Raw genomic sequence first — 21160 nt, 5'->3', positions numbered from 1 at the left:
CAGTATCTCCCTTGATCCACAGTAAGGCCCACAGTCCATAAATGAACTTTTCCATTCCAGCATAATGATGAGGATGATAGGTTATATATACATCAAATATATAAATAGAGAATTAAATTAAAATCCCATAATAACTGTAACAATACACCTAAATTAAGACATTATGTGTGGTGGCAAAATAACGTTTAGAGAACAGATAAAGGCAAGCAGGAGGCTGCAAGTAATGGATGCCTAGAAAAGTTGTCTTAAAAACAAGTATACCTGTGAGGAACAATTGGCAGACTGTTGGGACTTTTATGGATAATTACATTACACAGGCTCTCATAATGTCAGATGTAATATAATAAATAGGCTGCTCACTTTGGTGTTCCCTATAGTCAGCTAGAGCTATCTGGAAGACAACTGTTCATTTTTCTGGTTTGTGTGAAAATTATGGCTTTTTGTCAGGAGTTCTTTACTTTGCTGAACACCCCACAGCCCAGCAGTTGCTCATTGCGGTTTTAATTAAATTATACCAAACTGTCAGTGTTGAAACACTGGTGTTGTGTTGTCTTGCTCAGCTCTAAATCTTGAGCTCCTCCAAAGCACTGAGCTTGCCACAATGATGCCTCTTTGGGATGGACTCTTCCTTTGGAGGTCTTAAATATACCAATCACCACCTCCCACCGTGGGGCTGCCCTCTGTAGTGGGTAGTGCTCTCCACTTTGCAGGGGGTACTCAGGGTCTGGTAAGACTGGCTATCTACTCTGTTATTTTCCTATGGAACCAATGAAATTCTTCTTGGATTTATTTTGTGCACCTATGTGCTTTTTTGGGTTGTTTTGTTGGAGTTTGTTTTGTTTTGTTTTAAAGCAGTATAGGAATATTAGTCCCCTTTCAAAAAAGAAAAAAAAACAAAAAACAGAACAAAACAAAACACACCAAAAAACAACCAACAAAAAAAGTGGAAATACATATGGAGCTTATTTACATTTTGCTCTTTCCTGGGCACAAATAGCTCATGAAGTTTTTCAGGAAAGCATCAGAGGAAAAGAAGTGGCAACTCTTGAGCTGCTGTGAGGAAAGAACTGCACTGGAATTGCATTGCAAATCTCAGGCCCATGCTTCTATTGTATCCTCCCCTGCATACCCCAGTGGTGGATACCTGTGGTAAAAAGGTGTTGCTGCCCTGCACTCAGCTGCTCTGCACTCAACTGGGCTCTCCTTCACACCTGAGTGCTAAAGGCAGACTCCTGGACGGTTGCCTATCCATGCAGGAAGGAAAGCGCAACATCCAGCTTCAACTGGAGGTCAGCCAGGATGTGCTGATGCTTGAACTACTGCCCAGACAGGCATACACAAAAGACAGAAACTGGGAGCAGAGGTTGGGGTAGATTTTTTTCTACAGTGCTCCCTGTTCACACAAGACAGGGCTGGCAAGCTGACAAGCACCACTTGCATGGTCTTTTTTTCCCAGCTTCTTCAACACGATCAAAATGGTTGTTCTACCATGAGATGGAGGATCATCTCTTTCCCATCAAGTGTCTCCATCTCTTTGAAATGACTGCTGACTCTGATGGACTAGAAATAAGCTGGACACTTAAGCGTGGAGTATTTGACTGCATTTGTGGACACAGCTTGAAGCAAGTGGATTTTTCAGGCAGTGGGGTGAGGAGTGCACTGGTGAGGTTTTATTGACTGGGTTTTTTGGTTTTGCTTGTGTATTCTTTATTCCTTCCCCACCCTCCCCATCCCTAATCTGCAAGACAAGTGCCAGTTCATGGGATAGATCTGTAAAGGGAGAAAGCTCACAGTTTGCCCAAAATTTACCAGGAACAGAATCTTCCTCTAGGCATTTCTGGTTGTCATCTGAGGCAGAGAGCAAAATAAATGTAGCCATCTTTCAGAGACTGCTTGAGGAGCCAGTCATTTTATGTTGTAATGACATGTGCATTTAATAAAGATATAGAGTATTCTAAGCAGAGTAAAACTGCACTCTTATCTTAGAGACATATAGACATTAAGAATGAAGATTTCATTTAATTGTGGCTTGCTGCTGTGCACAATTTACCAAAATGGCAGTAAACTGCTATTGAACTGTAACATCTAAAGATGTCTAAGTGCCTGGATAATTTGTGGTTTTTTCCTCCTTTGGAAGATGGTAATAAAATAGCTAAAAAAATAGGAAGAAAAAATAGCATCAAGGCCTTCAAAGCAAAAAGAGCAGTAGTCACATACTCAGGGGCTCTAATCACAGGAGCCATCACCCACAGGAAAGGTACATTTAGACCCCCTTACCTTTGTTCACGGAGCCATTGTAACACAATGACCACTATAAATAAATAAAATTATAGACTTTTATCCCAGAGAGAGACAATCCAGCAGTACTGGTGCTTTTGTAAGTTTGTGAGCACTTAAAGAAAGTTCCCACAGGTAAGTTATGGGCTTAGTCTTCCTTAATTGGATTTTACAGGCCTCTTAAAAGTAGTATGTGATCCTCTCCCTGTCCCATGTTCCACTACAGCCAATAGCTGTAGCTGCACAGGATTTGTGTTCACAGTTGAACCACTTTATTGTCACTTAGTGCAACTCTGAGGGTCTTGGTTCTGTCCAGGTGGCCCAGGGAACTCCTTTGATCACTGTTCAGCAGTGGAATCCCTTGGGATTCAGACCAACACCCTCTAACTTGCCCATGATGATTATCTGGCTGTAATACCTGAGCCCTGTGGGACCGACAGAATCATTTGCATGCCTTTAAGAGTCTCCAGTGGGGCTTTTGGTTCAAAATGACTATGACAATATGTAAGTAAATGGAGCCAACAGGGTTCTGTTTAAGTATAAGATACAGGAGAGGCACTTCATACCCTGGCATGGCAGAGAGGGCCTCAAGTCGTGATGAGAAGGAATGGCATCCAAGTGACTGGAAAGCATTGGCCTCCTTAGTAACAGGAGTGGTACCAGTCGCAGCTCCAAGATAGGTGTGGGAGAAGATCCAAACTGGCAACCAGTAGAGGAGTTCAGAAACAGCACAGACAGAAGGAAAGAAGTGGTAGAAACTCCATGAAAGAAAAAGAGTCCTGGGTTTTATTCAGGCTTTTTCTTTCTATGAAAGTTTTCTTGTTCATTTAGTATAGGGTTATATTTTTTTTGTGGATTTGTGTTTTGTTTGTTTGGGGGTTTTTTTGTTTGCTTTTAAAATATAATATAAACAACATGATGCAAGCTGTAATGATAATTGTGTACACTGGGCACATCAAGCATTAATCCCAACTGCAGCAGATTTTGTTAGGCTAAGAAATGAGCTCCTGTTCCTTGGAATGGGTAAATGAAGGATACCCAGCAGTCACCTCTATGGAGGGATGAAGCATGCAGAGCAGAGATTTGACAGATTGCAGTGTTATGGCATCAGTGCAGAGCTACCTGCTTACAGTGACAAAGAAAATTGACACCTGGGTAACATTTATCAAATGTATTATTTTGAAGCACAATCCCAGGACTGTGGATTATTCTTATTAATAGAAAGTGTAATCTATCTCCAGGAGATAACAAATAAGTAAAGTTTATAGCTATTATTACCTTCAGATACATTCAGTGTGAGCATTTCCCACTGAAAATTATCTTGCATTCATGTAAATTACGTTGACTAGAAAATACTAATTCTCTCCCCAAGATAACAAATGTATATGTAAAATATTCTAATCTAGCAGTTCTAATGTGTCTAGGGAGGGTTTCTTACGTTATGACATTTAGATGAATCACAGAAGTGGAATGTTGATGAAATTAACAGGTAGTAATGTCTTCAGTGGTGTGCCCAGGCAGGTAAATGGCAAACTTCAGAAACTAAGAACTCACCTTTCTATAAGAATCCCTCTTTCAGCCATCATCCAAGGATAGGACTGTCCACTTTCCTCTGAATTTTCAGTGGGTTTAAGGAAAGACAATTAATTAATTCTTTTCTTTTTCCTTACCTTCAGAATTTTACTCTGTCTATTTGTTTTGCTGTTCACATTGAGTTGTTCATCTCTGACATGTCTGTTAGAAAGGGATGAATAAATAGTCAAATGAGCTGAATGAGTTGTCTGAAGAATAGTCTGAAGTTTACTTGAAAAATCATTCAGCAGTTGTTTGAGACAACAAAGAAAACTGAGAAAAGTCAGTTACATATTTATAGAGGTGTAGTCAGCATCTTTTAGGTCGGTCTGCAGTGCCTTTCCTGATTTGCCCACATGAAAAGTGTGAGGGCTTGCAATTTTTTGCCAGGCAGTTGTGTAGCTATCTATTACACTGCGTCTGAGCTGGCCCCAGGAAAACTGCTCCAGAGCTCAGGAGAAAGATTTAAAAATTAAATTTCTTAGTTTAACATGCTATTTTCTAAAATGAGTTTTTCACTTCGTTTACCCCTGGGGCTGAAAGTTCAGGTATCACACCCACTGGCTACATTGTAAACAAAAATAATGCCTTGCCAAAATGGTGGAACAACGAGGAGAAATTATTTGCCTCTGTTTCTTTCTGTGCAACTCTCTGTATTACTAGTGAAGATGTAAGGTGCTGGGCTGGCATCCTTGGACAATAATCTCCTTCACCGGTTTGTGTTAGTTCGCTGCAAGGTTTCACACCAGATTCACCAATGACCCACATTTCTGGCCAAAGGGTCTACTCCAGAGGTGTCAGAGTAATTCTGTCGTCTGCAGCTTACTCAGTCCTTGGCCACCTGGAAACTCACAGAGCTGTTAATTAATGTCATTTCTGGTCACACTTTTTGTAATGAAGACAGCGTCTACCCAGGACTGTACTGAACCAATCAGGTGTTTCACGCAGACCCTAAGCAGCTGTCAAATGGTGATGGTTTCAGTCACTGCTGAGCTTGCCCAGATCTAAGAAAATAACCTTGAGAGCTAAGGCTCAATATGGATTTGCAGCCTTGGTGCACAGGAGACAAAAATATTGAGAGTGAAAGAAGAAAACTACTTTTAGCTAAAAATGAAAGGCAAGTGCTATGAAAAATGTTTGAAAACATTGATTCCACTTCTAAATGCTTGCTCAGTTAGCAAAAATGATTGTTCCTATTTCTTATTTGATGTTGACAAAGTCATGATTTTCTGAGCTTGGCCTGGTATCAGAAGATAGAGATATTTGAATTTTCATATCAGCAAAATGGCAAGGAACAAGGACTGAAATCTGAGGCCGTTGAGGTTAATGGAGTTTTGTCATTGACATTCAGTTGAGGCAATTTTCTTCCTCGTGTACATTGTGGATCAAGAGTAAGGCATTAATCCTCTGATTTAATTTTTTTTTTGGTCATCTGCAGTTTAGAAAATATATTTATCTATCTTTAACCAAAAGGAAGGGGTTTACAAGCAACTGAAGCACATTCTTTCAAGATTTACAAAAAGAATAAACTAACAAAACCAGTATTTATCCATGAATAGTTTTAGCTTGGAAAAAAGATGAAACAGTAAAACAAAACTGACATTATTTAGAGGATTTATTGGAATTCTCCACTAATTTTTTTAAACACTAGAACAAAACTTGCTTTAACAGCAGTAATGTTTTCTGAGTTATTTATATGGGTTTCTTTCTGAAAAAGCTGACTCCATACAGCAGACATAATATAAAAGAAATAAAAAGAACCTTTTATATCTTTACCTTTTAAGCTTTATATTACTTTTTGTCTTGAATCATCAGTCTATCCTCCAAACTTTTTTGTTGTCATTAGTAGTGGAGAAGAATGAAAATATGGTTCTTGAATATTATATTCATTCTTAAGAGAACATTTCTTTCAAATATGTTATATTGCATGACTTCATTTTTCAATCTTATGCTCTTCATAGGTACCATCTACTTTGAACAAGGCTCTAATCCTTTCTTTTCTCATTTTCTGTCTCTTACTGTTTTGACTCCAGAGAGGGAAAGAGGTTTCTTTGTTCACATTTTTCTTGACTGACCCATGAAAATGATGCATGATAGAAACATTAAAAAGAAATATGTCTGCTACTCCCTTTGAAAGTTTGTTCCTATGGTTGATGTTTTCATTGCAGAGCCATGATCTGTTATGTATGTTTATTTTAAAGATTCAGTTAATTTTCCCTTCTTCCCCTGCAACTCCCAAAGTCTGCAATAGGAGCACAAAGCTCGAGAAGTGGGACCATGAGAACCTCATGAAGTTCAAGTCCAAGTGCAAGGTGCTGGACTGGGGTAACCCAGTTTAATTACTTAATTACAGACTGGGAGCAGAACTCACTGAGAAAAGCCTTGCATAGAAGTAATTGGGTGTTCTGGTGGATGAAAAGATGGACATGAGCCAAAGAACATGGATATGAGTGACAAAGATGACCAGACGGATGGAGCGCCTTCTCTATGAAGACAGGCTGAGAGAGCTCATCATCCTGGAGAAGAGAAGGCTCCAGGGAACCCTCATTTCAGCCTTCTAGTACTTAAAGGGGGCTGATAAAAAAGAGGGAAATTAATATTTTAAGTGGGCAGATAGCAATAGGACAAGGAGAAACAATTTTAAACTAAAAGAGGAGAGACTTAAGAGAGAAAGATGAACCATTACATGTAAATTTCTAAATAAGAACAAATAGGCAAAGTAAAGTGCACAAATTCACATCTGACTGCAGTATGTATAAATTCAAGTCTTTTCAGGGCAGTTACCAAAAACCTCTTCCGTCCACCACAAAGCCTATATTACTTATAGAAACTATATGAACATGTGCAATAAATCTGGATTTGTCCTTTTGAGTCACCTTCAAATAATGATCAGCTGATATTTCAGAAAAACATGATTTTTAAAAGTCACATTTGCTTACAGTGAATTTAATTTTAGTAGAAGTCACACATTTCAATGAATCTGCTTTTATTGCAGATAGGCACTTGACACCCTTCTGTCTTGAGAAGTATCTATTCTATTGGCCTTAAGAAATCCTTTGATATCAGTAGAATTCAAGACCAATAGAGAACTAACACCTGAAATTCACAGGCACTGATGCTGAACAATTTTGATACCTCTTGATAGGCACCAATACCTTTCAAACTTCATAGGCTTCTATACCCATAGGTCACAGGACCATAGAATCATAGAATGTTAAGGGTTGGAAGGGATGATCTAAAAGGTGATCTAGTCCCAACTCCTCCTGCCATGGGCTGGGACACCTTCCACTAGACCAGGTTGCTCAAGGCCTTGTCCAATTTGGCCTTGAACACTGCTAGAGTTGAGGTATCCACAAGCTACCTGGGGAACCTGTTCCAGTGTCTCACCACCCTCAAACGTAAAGAATTTCTTCCTAATATCTAGCCTTAATTTCCTCTCTTTCAGTTTGTACCCATTACTCCTTGTCCTATCACTACAGTTCCTGACTCTCTGGTTTCCCTGGAGGCCCCCTTCAGATACTCGGAAGGTTGCTTTGAGGTATCTATGAAACATTCTCTTCTCCAGGCTGAACAGCCCCAAACTTTCTCAGCCTGTCTTTGTAAAGAAGATGCTCCAGTCCTCTTAGCAAGTTTGTGGCACTCCTCTAGACTTGCTCCAACAATTCCATGTCCTTCTTATGCTGGGGGCACCAGAACAGTACCGAGTACTCTAGGTGAGGTCTCACAAGAGCAGATTGGAGGGGGAGAATCACTTTCCTTGACCTGCTGGCCACACCCCTTTTGGTGCAGCCCAGGATTCCACTGGCTTTCTGGGCTGCGAGCACACACTGCCAGCTCATGGTGAGTTTTTCATCAGCCATCATCCCCAATTCCTTTTCTACAGGGCTGCTCTCAGTCAATTCTGTGCCCAACCTGTAGGTGTGTCTGGGATTGCTGTGACCCAGATGTAGGACCTCATACTTTGCTTTGTTGAACTTAATGAGGTTTCCATCAGCCCATCTCTCAAGTGCGTCAAGATCCCTCGGGATGATGTCCCAGCATGTCAACTGCACCACACAGCTTGGTGTTGTCAGTGAAATTGCTCAGGGTGCACTTGATCGCACTGTCCATGTCACCAACAAAGATATTCAACAGTATCAGCCCCAGTACCGACCCCTGAGGGACACCACTGGTCACTGGCCTACACATGGACAATAAACCATTGACCACAACTCTTCGTGTGCATTCATCCAGGTGGTTCTTTATCCACTGAGAGGTCCATCCATCAAATCCACGTCACTCAAATTTGGAGACAAGGATGTCATGGAGGACAGTGTCAAATGCTTTGCATAGGTCCAGTTGGATGATGTCAGCTGCTCAACCTCTATCCACCAATGCTGTAGCCCCGTCATAGAAGGTCATCAAAATTTGTCAGGCATGATTTGCCCATAGTAAAGCCATGTTGGCTGTTTCCAATTGCCTCTTGAGACTGATTTTTATATTGGTAGACACCGAGACCTATCAATAGCAAGACTGTTGGATATCCATAGGTGTCAATGCCTATAAATGCATTTATTTTTTAGGCACAGCTATTGATGGATAGATACAGAACAGAACATAGATAATTTCTAATCTCAATAGATGACTACCCCCATTGGTCTAAAGACCAATTTTCATACCAGTAGACATCAAGAACTATAGATAGTGAGACCTTTTGATATACTCAGGCACCAATGTCTATCAATTTCAAGACCTATTTGTAAGTATCAGGATCAAAACCTAGTGGTAGACCTTTTGTTCTCAGTAGACGTCTGCATCTCTCAGTCTCAAGAAATTTCTTGTTATTGCTTGACACCATGACATATCAGTAGTGAGGCCTTTTAATATTTGTGGGCATCAATGCCTATCAATTCATATGCCTATCGATAGACATTCATTTCTATAGGTATTGCCCAGAAGCCGATTTTGATTTTGTTAGTACCAACATGTGGTGGTGAGACCTTTCAGTATAATTTGTCACTCATCAATTTCAACACCTACAGGTGGACATCAATGTCAATTGATAGAAATGGTTGTCTTTTGAGTTCTGTAGGTGTCTACCTCTATTGATCTAGAGAGTGTTTTTGTTCTGAGTAAGCATTGAGATCTATAGATAACAAGCCATTTTGATATTCATAGATATCAATAGTTTTCAATCACAACGGGAATCCAAACACTTCGGTGTCAGGAAACTTTTTGATACTGATAGCAGTCAAGACCTACAGATAGTGAGCCCTTTTGATGTAGATAGGTATTGAGGCTTATCAGTTTTGACATATATCTAAAGGTGTTTCTATCAAGAGGTTATTAACACATCCATGTCAATAGACATGGATACCTTCTCATCTCAATAGGCATTTATTTCCTTCAGTCTCAAGAATTATTTGTTTTTATATTGTTACAAATCCAGACCTAAAGGTACCAAGACCTTTTGATATAGGTAGGCTTCTGTACCTGTTGATTGTTGGCTTCACATTAATTAAAGGAAATTACCTTTTCTACAAAATTGTAACAATTGCCTTGTAATGTACTAGAAGTTTGAAGACTGTATACTCCCAGATAAAAAATGATGCAAACTTGTATATCCACAAAACTGAAGAGCTTAATAAGAAATTATCTAAAAGAATGAAAGTTATTCTTAGAATAAGAAAATTACAGAATATATTCCAGTTAATGATCTTTTTTTTCATGAAAAATTATTGTGTTAGTGAACAGGAATTTCCTGATAAGTATCAGTATAATTGTGAAAGATTAAATCATATAACATGTAAGCGTAATTGTAAAGTAATTAACCACTGATCACTCCATTTCTTTTCCTCTGTTATGCATGTGTATAGGAAGACAGAACAATTAAAAAGTTATAAAACAGTTAACGTTGATTTGTACAGATCTGATTCAAAGCAGAGCAAAATCCCAGATGAGCAGAAAAATTAAAATTGCACTGTGGCAAAAAAAAAGTATTAACTTTGCTCTATTTTTTTTGCCCTACTTTTTTTGAAAGTCTGTAAATTAGCTGCCACTTAGGGTTCTAATACAGAGCAAAGCATTTGTTATCCACTTAGCAGTGCTAGTCATCTCTACTACAGAAAATATCAGTGTTAGTTCACTTCCACTAAAAAGCACTCAAGTATTTTTAAAAAAACAAACCAGAAACAATTATCTTTGATCTAAAATCCAGCACTTATATATAAAAGAAATACAACTTGAAGCTTACTAATGCATTTTCTGTGTCCCCTGTATTTGTACTGAAATAAAAATAAAGTCACTTCCTAGCAAATGCACTTATTAATTTCTCATGTAGCTGTGTCATTTTCAGGAGGATCTAAATTTCTTTCTATTTTTGTCATATTTGTTATGGTTTGCATTTGCTGGGCTCCACTGACAATGTTTCAGTGAAATGATACTGAAATAGCAGAACCTGGTACTGTCTGTGGATCACTGGCTTTAACTCACTAGTTGTTTTGTAGGCAGTGATATTGTTCTTTTATATATTATTACAGCTTGCTACTGAGATGATGAAAAAAACCTAGAAAACCTCATGTACCTAGATATACAAGATGGTGAGAGAATTAGGTTGGATCCTGAAAAGATGAGATCATCCACAGCTGGCAGGGCTTTGTAGGCGCTCAGATCTCTTATGCACCAGTCAGGTCACAGCCCACCTGTTGGTAAGCAAATGAATATTCATTGAAATGATTGTTTTGTTTCCAAATAAATGCTGAGTTTTGGAAGTGCTTTTTCTCTATCTTTTTTTTTTTTTTTTTTTTTTTAAGTTCAAGCTACTTTTTGAACTGTAATTGCATGTAATTGAAGAGAGAGGGCTGAAATCATCTCTTCATTCTTGGAGTTCTAAAGAATTTCTTCACCATTTCTTTTTATTTATACATATACATATACATATACATATACATATACATATACATATACATATACATATACATATACATATACATATACATATACAGCCTTTTAATTAAATCAGGTGCTTGGTAAAGCTTCTCAGCTTGAAGGTTTTGACCCCTAATATGTTACAGGAAATAGAACTTCCTCCTTATTGTCTGTGCTGCCTCAGTGCTGACCTGAATAGACGGCATGCAGTGACCGTGGTTTATGGACTTTGAAGGCATGTTTTGCTCCTGGGTCTTGTCTGTGGTGGCTCATTGGAGACATGCCAGCAGGCAGCAGTGCTGGGCACTGCACTTGCACAGGCTGTACAGAGATTTTCAGAGCTGCTTCCATTAATGTGACCAGTCATCAGGTGTCAGCCTTAAGTCACCATGAACTCAGCAATTCAGATCAAGATGAGCTCTGTAGTCATCTGTCATCCTTTCACAAAACTTCTTCCTCAGGAACCCTTTTATGTCAAGGTACCATGGAGGGAATGTGTGTACCAGTAGCTAACTATGTTTACAAAGAAAAGGCTTGTTCTCTGTGGTTATAATAAGATCATCAGGGCTGCTCTCTGCAAGCTCAGCTAACAGATCTGCTACATGCTTAAATCAAGTGCCGTTTGTTTTTTCCTCCCTCATTCACATGTGCCCACTGTGAATTGCACATCATCTTTATTCACAGTCTGTACAAACAGTATGAAGAACCTGTATATCACTTTGAATCCTGAGTGGCCTGCTCCTCTGAGGATGTTACCTCTTACCTCTTCCTCTGAGCCATCCTATATCGCTCATTTCGTCACTTGCTAATTTTGACTCACTGAGTACTCTAAGAGCATGGGTAAGTCAGGTCATACACATATTCTTTATTTTGCTTGAAGTACTAAAACATGATCGCCCTGGATATATTACATGACAAAGGATAAACAAGTCACAGGTAATAAATTGAGTATGGTATCTGAATGCCCTCTGCAAGGTTTTCTCATCATGTCAAGAATGCCTCTCCATTTTCCTGATGCATTTACAGTTGCTGTAGTTCTGTTTATTAGGAGCTGTGGCAAAGTCTGTACAGCAGAAATGTTATACAGACTCCAGCACTTGGAGATGACTGAAGGAGAAGCCCTTGGCTTCAATGGTCTGTTTCTGAATGTGCATGTCTAGCAAGTCCCTTCAATTTTAAAGAAGGTCATAAATAATGGAGATCCTTCTCTGCCTTGTGTGCCATTTCAGAGTGAGGTACACATATATGTAATACAGAGCATATTATGTAAGACAGTCAGTAGCTGACAGAAATGTGTGGCTGTAGTGTGGTCAGCATCAGAAATCCAATCTGAGTCCTTCTGTTCAGTCATGTATGCAGACACTGCTCAGTCTGGATTTGTTTTCTTTTGCTGATCCTACAAATTAAATGAATACATGTCAAGTCTTAACAAGGCACATGGGTGTGAACTTCCTAACTGACAAGTTGCCTTCTGGAGGTGTCACAGGTCATATATGTCCATACATTTCCCTTAGCATATGAGAATGTGATGGCTCTGAGCTTAGTAGGACAGAGCCCTCAAGAAAGAGGAGCAATTCCTCGAGTTCATCCTCTATGATCTCCCAGCAAGAAAGCTGGCAGGTAATCACTGATTCCCTCTCCTTTACAAGGGAGTCAAAATATATACCTACTCACCCAGTACTAGTTTCCAAACTGAAGAATCCACATGGCCATATGACATTTGTTGGTTGTCATTGAGTCTTAATGTGTCAGATACCACTGTGAATTGTGGGTACTTAACTGGCACACCAGAGAACCATCTACTGTCCTCCGTGGAACTGTGTCAGATACTGTACAAACACCTCAGGGAACAAAGTCTTTGCAACAACTCTCTCATTCAATGGGGACAAGTCATGTTATGCCTACCGCTGAAAGCTGCAGTCACATTTTTCAGCTTTTAGTGCTCCAAAATTTTTATTGCTAGTTAAATAAAAACAAATTCAAGTTTTCATCTAAATGAAGCCTATAACCTTGTGGGACCCAGTGTCTACATTTTTCACATGGTTATAGGAGGGCAATGAAATCTCTGGACTATCACGGGTGGGGTTCGGCCCCGTGATCGACCCTAGCGCACATCTTGTATAGGAAACGAGCCCCCAGATAGGTGACTCACAAAATGGCTCTTTATTAAAACAAGGTTTCAGTTTATATAGAGGGTACATAGAAGGCTCTCGAACAAGGGTGGGATTCTTGCCAGGGGCACAAATCCTGAGGGTCAGAGATAAGGGAAAATTGAGGGATTGGCTGCAGGGATATGTCTAGCCATATAGGGAGATTTGGGAGTTAGGGAAGGAGGGGTAGGAATGGTGAGGGGGGCACAGATAGGGGAATTCTGCAGGGGTCTGTGGAAGCGGTGTCTTATCGCTGGATCTCAGGCGCTTCCTGCAGTTGCAGCTGTCAGAGCACCTCTAGATTGATTTCTTCCTCCGAGGTTTCTTCGCAGCCTTTCTGCATCTGTCTCCATTCTCTGTAGGCCTCTGCTGGTCCACTCCCGACATCTCCCCCTTTCCTGTTTTTGAGGACTGGGAAAGCTTGGGAAAAACTTTTAGTCATGGATTTTTTAACACAAAAAATTAGACAGGGAAGGAAGACAAGGATGGAGAAAGTGATAATTAGAATTCTTTGATTTTCTGCTAGCAGGCTCTGAATGGCAAGAGAAGTGGTATTGGTTTCTTTGGCCATCCAGTAGGTCATGTGGGAAGGAAGGTGGAAGGTAGTTTAGTGGATTGAGAGAAAAGTTTAGTGGGAAGAGGGTAAGGTTGGGAGTAATTGCACCATGCGGTGGTGTTAGTATAGATGGAGGAGATGGGGGATAGGTTAGGTTTTAGGGTAAGGCGATTAGTAGTAGGTTTAAATCTAAGGCAAATGGTAGTTACAGATGAGCCTAAAAGTTCTAATTCTTGGGGATCTGTATCTAGGGTACCTAAATGTAGGAGGGTTTGGGAAATAGTGTTTGGAGAAGGAAGGGGATTATCTACGAGGGAAGTGTTTTGGATAAACCCGTTCCAGTCAGGAATACCCACGAGACAGCTTTTAAAAGGATGACTCACGCTGTCGAGGGAAAAGCACATTGTATCACTGTTGGTGGCTTTGGCTAGGGTAATCCAGACGTTTTCTGCTGGTCGCTGCATCCAGTCTGGAACTGAGAAGGTTGAGGCAGTCTATGGTGGAACAAAGAGGATGAGAAACAGGAGGGTCTGGAGTCCTCTAGGAAGGGTTTGATCCTTCTTAAGGGGACCCATCTTGGACTGTTCCTGTTGTAGAATTGGCCCAATAGTGTGAAAGGGTGAGTGGATCCTCTCATGAGTTTCCACAAGTTGATGTGTCACATCTGTCCATTGTCCTGATGCTTGCTTGATGTTGTCGGGTGCTGTGTTACTTTGTATGACAGCACCTGTGACTGTAATAATTGTGGTAAATGTTGCACGTTGCTTTATAGATGCAGAACTTGGTGCTTGGTTCTCTAAAGGGGTTGTTTTCAAGCTTTTGGTAGATGTAGAAATTGTCTTTTTAAGAGTAGTCTGGTTTTTGTTATTTACTGTTTCAGTTTGTGTGGTTGAAGCAGCTGCAGGTGTTTCTTTCTGTGTCTCTGTAGAGGTCTGCTTCTTGGAGGCAGGCTGTTTGAATTCAGCTTGCAGTTGTGCCTGCATTTGAGGCAGGCTAGGAAACAGTGTTTGATACTGAGAACTGTCTGATGATGCAAGAGGCATTGCAGCTGAGACTGGAATATCTATAGGTTGAATCGGTGTTGTTGCCGCTGATGTTTCATGGGCGCGGCCATGATTGTCGATGTCATGTGACGGAGGGGCGGAGGGAGCCCCCCCTGAGTCACTTGAGAAGGCTGGAACTTCTGGGGCTGAGTTACTCACGTCCCGTAGGGAGGAGGAGTTTTCCAGGGTGTACGAAGGAGGCGTGTATAAGCTGTCTGCCACCGCCCACTCTCTCTCCCCTCCCTTTTTGTAAAGTTCAGAAAAGTTTTCGCGCGGTTTGGATGTTTCTTTGTTCTGTTTTTCGCCATCTTGGCTGTCCCGGGACATCGTGCCGCCGTCTGTGTCTTTGTTCTCCCCCCACGGTCTCTCCCCGGTTCTTGCCGTTTCTGCCTTGTTCTCCCCCCACGGTCCGTCCCCGGTTCCTGCCGTGTCTGCTGTGCTGGAGAAGAGCTTGGGGGAGGGTTGCTCCATTGCCGGCGCTGAGGGGGTTTGTGGGGTCGTTTCATTCCTGCCGTGGCTCCTGCCTTTGTTAGTGTCCACGGCTCGGGGGCTCTGCGGGCTCTGCTGTCGGTGCGAGTCCCGGTTCAGCGAGGGGAGGGGGATTGCTCCTCTCGGGCTCCTCCGCTGCGTGCGGCGAGGCGGGAGAGGGAAGGTCGTTTGCAGGCAGGTTTGTCGGCTGTGGCTTGCTAGGATGGTTGATATCAGATTTTAAAGTATTTCTGTGTTTAGCTAAGGCTTTTGTTGTTTGCGGATTTTTAGGCTGTGGCTTATGCCTTTCTTTTGTAAGACTGTGAAAATAAGCCTCCAAGCTATTAATGCTTCAATAGCTGAGGAATCACCTCTCTGCCTATTTTCCAAAGGTGATTTCCAATTTTTTTTCCAGGTTTCATAATTTAGGGTCTCTGGAACAAAAGATTGATTTTCTTGGAGCCACTGAGTTAAAGCTTTTAGAGAGTTTTTGTCACATATATGTACTTCAAGTTCAAATACAGCTCTGATTTTCTTATAGATTTCTTTTTGTAGCTCATTTAATGTAGTTTCGAATTGATGCCATTGTTGGTAAGGTAACAATTGTGTGAGAAAAGTTTGCTTTTGAAACTACATTTTGTTAAAGTTTTGAGGGATCTTTGATGTTCTTCGAGCTAGAAGGTTTGTTTCCCATTATTAAAATAAAAAGTTTTGGGTACCTCACTCGCTATCTCACGGGTGCTCTGGTGCGCAGTCGGACTGGAGCGGGGCGCAGCTGCATCTCCCAGGATCGGGGTGGCGATGGTCCGGCACGGCTGGAGCGGGCGCGTCCGCGGCGCTGGGTGCAGTGGTCGGGCGACCGCGGTTTCAGCGGCGGCGGCGGCGGCGCAGCTCCAAGCGGGGGGTTGCTGGGACCGGGGTATTTTCTCGCAGCAGCAGGCCGTGAGACTGGTGGACCGGGGGTCCACGCAACCGCTTGAGTGAGGCAGGGTCGTGGGGTGCGTTGACTCGGAATCAAGCGGCACCAGTAGCTCAGGTGAATCAGAGACCTTTCTTAATATAAGAAAGAGGGAGTTCTGACCACGGTGAGCGCCATTTATCACGGGTGGGGTTCGGCCCCGTGATCGACCCTAGCGCACATCTTGTATAGGAAACGAGCCCCCAGATAGGTGACTCACAAAATGGCTCTTTATTAAAACAAGGTTTCAGTTTATATAGGGGGTACATAGAAGGCTCTCGAACAAGGGTGGGATTCTTGCCAGGGGCACAAATCCTGAGGGTCAGAGATAAGGGAAAATTGAGGGATTGGCTGCAGGGATATGTCTAGCCATATAGGGAGATTTGGGAGTTAGGGAAGGAGGGGGAGGAATGGTAAGGGGGGCACAGATAGGGGAATTCTGCAGGGGTCTGTGGAAGCGGTGTCTTATCGCTGGATCTCAGGCGCTTCCTGCAGTTGCAGCTGTCAGAGCACCTCTAGATAGATTTCTTCCTCCGAGGTTTCTTCGCAGCCTTTCTGCATCTGTCTCCATTCTCTGTAGGCCTCTGCTGGTCCACTCCCGACACTGGACAGCACTTATTGTCCATTCTCCTAGGCATTCATTCCATATTCTGATAAAGATCAGCCTTAGGCTTTCAGGTTATTGATCTCAGCCAAAAGGCAGATCTCTCAGCTCCAGCAAGTGTTTCTGCTAATATATTTTCCTTCCAACATTAATACGCTTTCTAATTTCAACCTCAAGAAGCAGCAATAAATTGCAATCTGTGGTTTTAGCTTGTAAAAGCAGAGTGGACCATATGAATGTGTGTTGGACAGCTTGTCACAGCCTGCTGCAAAATCCAATTATTTCTGAGGTTATTATGCCTTCCTTCACTACAGCTATTCTAATAATCTCAAATAATTAGCTGAGATGCTATCAAACTTGCCTATAGTATCTGAAAAAATGCATTGGAGACTTTGAACTTGTTATCTAAACTGATAGGTAGAAAATACTGATATGTTCCTCTGAAAGTCAATAACTACAGAAGTAACTTTTAAATACAGTTGTGTGCTTTAATTGCCTTGATAGGGCCGAGAGCTGGCATCTCCATTGGGTGGGACTGTTACAAACTTATACTTCTTCTGGTAAGCTATTTCATCGTAGGCCGGGTGCCCTACCCACTTAAACTTCTTGAGCTAGTGGTGCTACAGGTCTGACTGGGAAGGCAACTCAATTGTGAACCTCTACACAGAGACCTGCAAGGAGAAATGGGTCTGTACCCTGAGAAGAGAAGGTGCAGCCTTGCACCCGAGATGGGGCAGAGATGATGTTGGCTTGAGACCAGGATACCAAACTGAGATATCATTGTTGGCCTTGTCCTGGCACAGTGCAACCATGTAGCCTCTTTCTTGGGGTTCTGTCCAGATACATGGGGTTTGACTCCACCTCAAGTCTTGAGCAAATCAATTGAAAGTTCCTGAAGGCAGGATAGAAAATAAAAGAGCGTTGGTCCTGCTGTTCATGTGAGTTTGATACAAAAAAGTATTTTTCTGTTTTCAACATCTAGCTTTTGGAATTAATTCTTAAATATCTGGAGGAAGGTGTTGCAGTTCCTACAGAGAAATTTAAGGAGTAAATCACACTGGCATAGTTTTTATATGCCATGGAATTGTAAAATCTCAGTTAATTACTGTGAATTATTTGCTTATTATGGATCCTTGGAATTTATGGGACAAAGATCAAGTCTAAACAAATCTTTTTGATCTTTTAATGAATTTTGTAAAGGCAAGGGTAAGAAAATCCCATCTGTATTTCTACATATTTGAACATTATTGGAACTGAGTTTTTCTTAAGCTATTGATGTAGAATAAAAAAAGGAATTTTCTTTTCCATAAGCTACAGAACAAGTATCAATCCTAGCATTAAATGTTGTTACGCAGCTCTATGAATTATAATAACTCTTTGTTTCATTATAGAGCTGCATCAGTTTTTCTAGATGATACTAACAGAAATGTTTCGGAAGCAGTTAGTGTTAAACAAATTGGTCTGGCTCTTGGGTGACATTAGCTAATCAGATATAAATGAGGGCTTGAAAAATAGGATAAAACCAACTTAATTTGTAGACTGAATATAAGTCAAATGGCTTTTGCTTGCCACTTGTATTTTGGAGGAGTTTTCTCAGAAACAAGCTAGCTAGATGAAGAAAAAAGACTGATATTTGTCAGGGTCGGATCACAGTCAACTGAATTTGTATGCAACATATTCAATTTTTATTTTTATTATGCAGTTCAAGTTCACGGTCCTGAAGAAACGGAAAGGCTGAAGGTAGCTTATGAAAATGGGCTACCAAGTCAGCTCAAGTCCTTACAGACAGCCCTAAAACAGGGACTTCACAATTGAAGGGCCAAGACCATGACCAGGCCTGGACAATTTCTGGTGTGGAAGTGAAGAGACAATGGGCAGAAACTGAAACACAGGAGGCTCTGTCTGGACATCAGGAAACACTTTGTTTTACTGTAAGCACTGGAATAGGTTGCTCAGGGAGGTTGTGGAGTATCACTCCATGGAGATACTTGAAAGCCCTCTGGACACAGTTCTCACTAACTGGCTCTAGGTGGCCCTGCTTGAGCAAGAAGGTTGGACCAGATGACCTCCATAGGTCTTTTCAACCTCAACAAGTCTGTGATTCTGTGAAGAGTAGCAAGGACTCAGGGAAAGAGCCTACCTCATTTTGTATTACCTGGGAGCTGGAGACATAAGATACTGTAGCTTGGCAGAGTGACTCTGCCAAGAGTTGCTGCACCATTGTCATAGCCCACAGTCCAATCTCTTCCTCAGCACGAGAAACCAACCTGGCTATCAACAGTTCTGCAACAGGAGCCTTTGACAGAGACAACACTTATTGGCATAGGCAAAGTCCCAGCAGTCTGACACCCTAAGCAGCTGCATACCCTGCTCATGGCTCAAGACAGTGCAATCTACAACTCACTTGGTTTATGTTCTCATGAATCCAAATTCTGTTTCTTCTGGACTGTATGCCGTTTCAGAGCTCACTGAAGTCCTCTTCCAACTGCAAATTTTTTTAGTAGCTTCAGCATGTCCTGCCTTAAGGATCGCTGAAATCCATTACTGGATAATATGTTCTAACAGAAGCATAACTAGAAACATATTATTATGAGTGGCACTTTTTTAAAACTAGAGTAACTACACTGAATACTTGTCCTGAAAAGGTTCAAAGGGTTACTAAAGCTTTTCTATAACCTGCAATTGGGTATAATGTTTTCCACAAGCTCATTATTCTTCATATTATCTGTAAAAAGTCATTTAGTGGTGAACTCAGTAGTGACTGAGTAGTGACTTGCACTCGATAATCTTAAAGATCTTTTTCAGTTTAAACAATTCTGTGATTCTATGATTTTGCAGCAGATAACTTGAGTCCCCTTCATGCTAAAGCCATGCATGCTGCAACAACCCCAGTTTCAGCACAAGGTGCTGCAACCAACAGAAGTTGTTGCTGACATTTCAAGGCAAGCTGAGTTCAGGTTTGTTGTACAACACAACCAATTGATAAAAAAGTTGATCATGGGGCAGATGTGACCTCAAATTGAGCTTATTAATGTCCATATTTGAGAATATTTTCACATATGTATTTACAATTCTAGGGAGAGAAGAAGATATAATCTTTGGAAAGCTGCCAAATTGTCCAGTAGGTTGTTAGTCATTGAACAGTACCACCAACCCAATCTCTTCATCACTTAGACCCCATACAACTCTATTTAGGCTTCATTCATGACAATTAGTTCTGTCTAATGATTAGTTCTGTCTAAGATAAACATGACAAGAAATATCCTCCAAAAACTTCATGGACCGTATATGGCTTCTGATCTATGTACTTTGTCAGCTCAGGACCTTCAACACATCTACTTCAGATATGTTTTACATTGCTCTCAGCATGCCTCTCATACAGCAAAAGGATGTGAGTGCATCTCAGAGGTAGGAAAAGGTTGCTGTGCTTACACTGTGCTCTGATTTCCAAGTTCACTCTCAAGTTTGCTCATACATATACCGGCAGTTTCACAGCGATCTCTCATGATAATGGCCAGTCTTCGCAAGCGAAGATCCGGGGAAGGTCTTTACACCTTCCAGCCTGCGCATTGGATTTTTTAGGTGAGACACAGTGTGCGCGGAACTGAGCCCACCCTTTAATCCTAAGGTTCATCTGTCGGGGCCAAGCGAGCTTGGACGGTGGCAGCGAGGTCCTTAGGACGTAGGTGGGTTGCCTTTTTTTTAAGGGCTAACGAGCCCCACCTGCCCGGGAGTGGCCCTGACCGGGAATCGAACCTGGGTCTCCGCGGTGATAGCGCCGCGCCTTTACCACTAGACCACCAGGGGCTCCATCTCATGATAGTAGTCACATAGTTAAACTTTATAAATCCTGCCTTTAGATATTGGAGACACTGAATATTTACCTGGGTTCAAAGAGGGACAGGCAAAATTAATGGCATCCCTAAATTCATACAAACCATGGATGCATTAGGAAGTCTTTGTGATGTATAACTACTGGTCGTGGGTTAAAAAGTAACTGTGGAAGAAAATTTAGATATGAATGTCCTGCTCTTCTGCTATTCCCTAGGCATCTGCTGTTCCCTGTGTCAAAGGAAGAATAGTGGCTTAGCTGGCTGTTTGGTCTGATCCACTGTGTCTGTGTTCATGCTACAGAGCTTCATTTACTCAAGGGAAAGACAGATGTTCCTTACTTATGCACTATGAATTGTTCCCCAAGGAACATGCAAAGGGCCTAGGTGCCTGTATTAGATGCCCACAGTCTGAAAGTGTGCCTCTACTGTAGGAACCTTGGGGAATGAAGAGCCATCACAGCAGAGGAATGAATCTGCTCAATTTGGCCTGTCAGTTTGATGAAGGTCTGCAGAAAATTATTTATCCTGGATTTTAATTGGTGGCATGAGGTGTTCCTTCCTTTTTTTGTAAATCATCTCATCCTCCTCACATTGGACCTGTTGTCAAGGGGTATGAGATGGGGCCTGAGGCCTGGATCTGTTTCTGTGACTCAAAGCTGCTGGAACATTATTCATCAGAGCATCACCTAGAGCAGGGACTGATGTCTCTTGCCTCCAGCCACTATGCCAGCTCCCACACCCAGGCCAGGAACAGGTTCCCCTCAGTCATGTGAACTGATAAATGCCATCACCC

The sequence above is a fragment of the Myiozetetes cayanensis genome, unplaced genomic scaffold (assembly GCF_022539395.1).
Source record: "Myiozetetes cayanensis isolate MyiCay16 unplaced genomic scaffold, myiCay2020 scf2-11, whole genome shotgun sequence".
Taxonomy (NCBI): domain Eukaryota; kingdom Metazoa; phylum Chordata; class Aves; order Passeriformes; family Tyrannidae; genus Myiozetetes; species Myiozetetes cayanensis.
The sequence above is the reverse complement of the archived record's forward strand: the minus strand, read 5'-3'. Positions refer to the sequence as shown.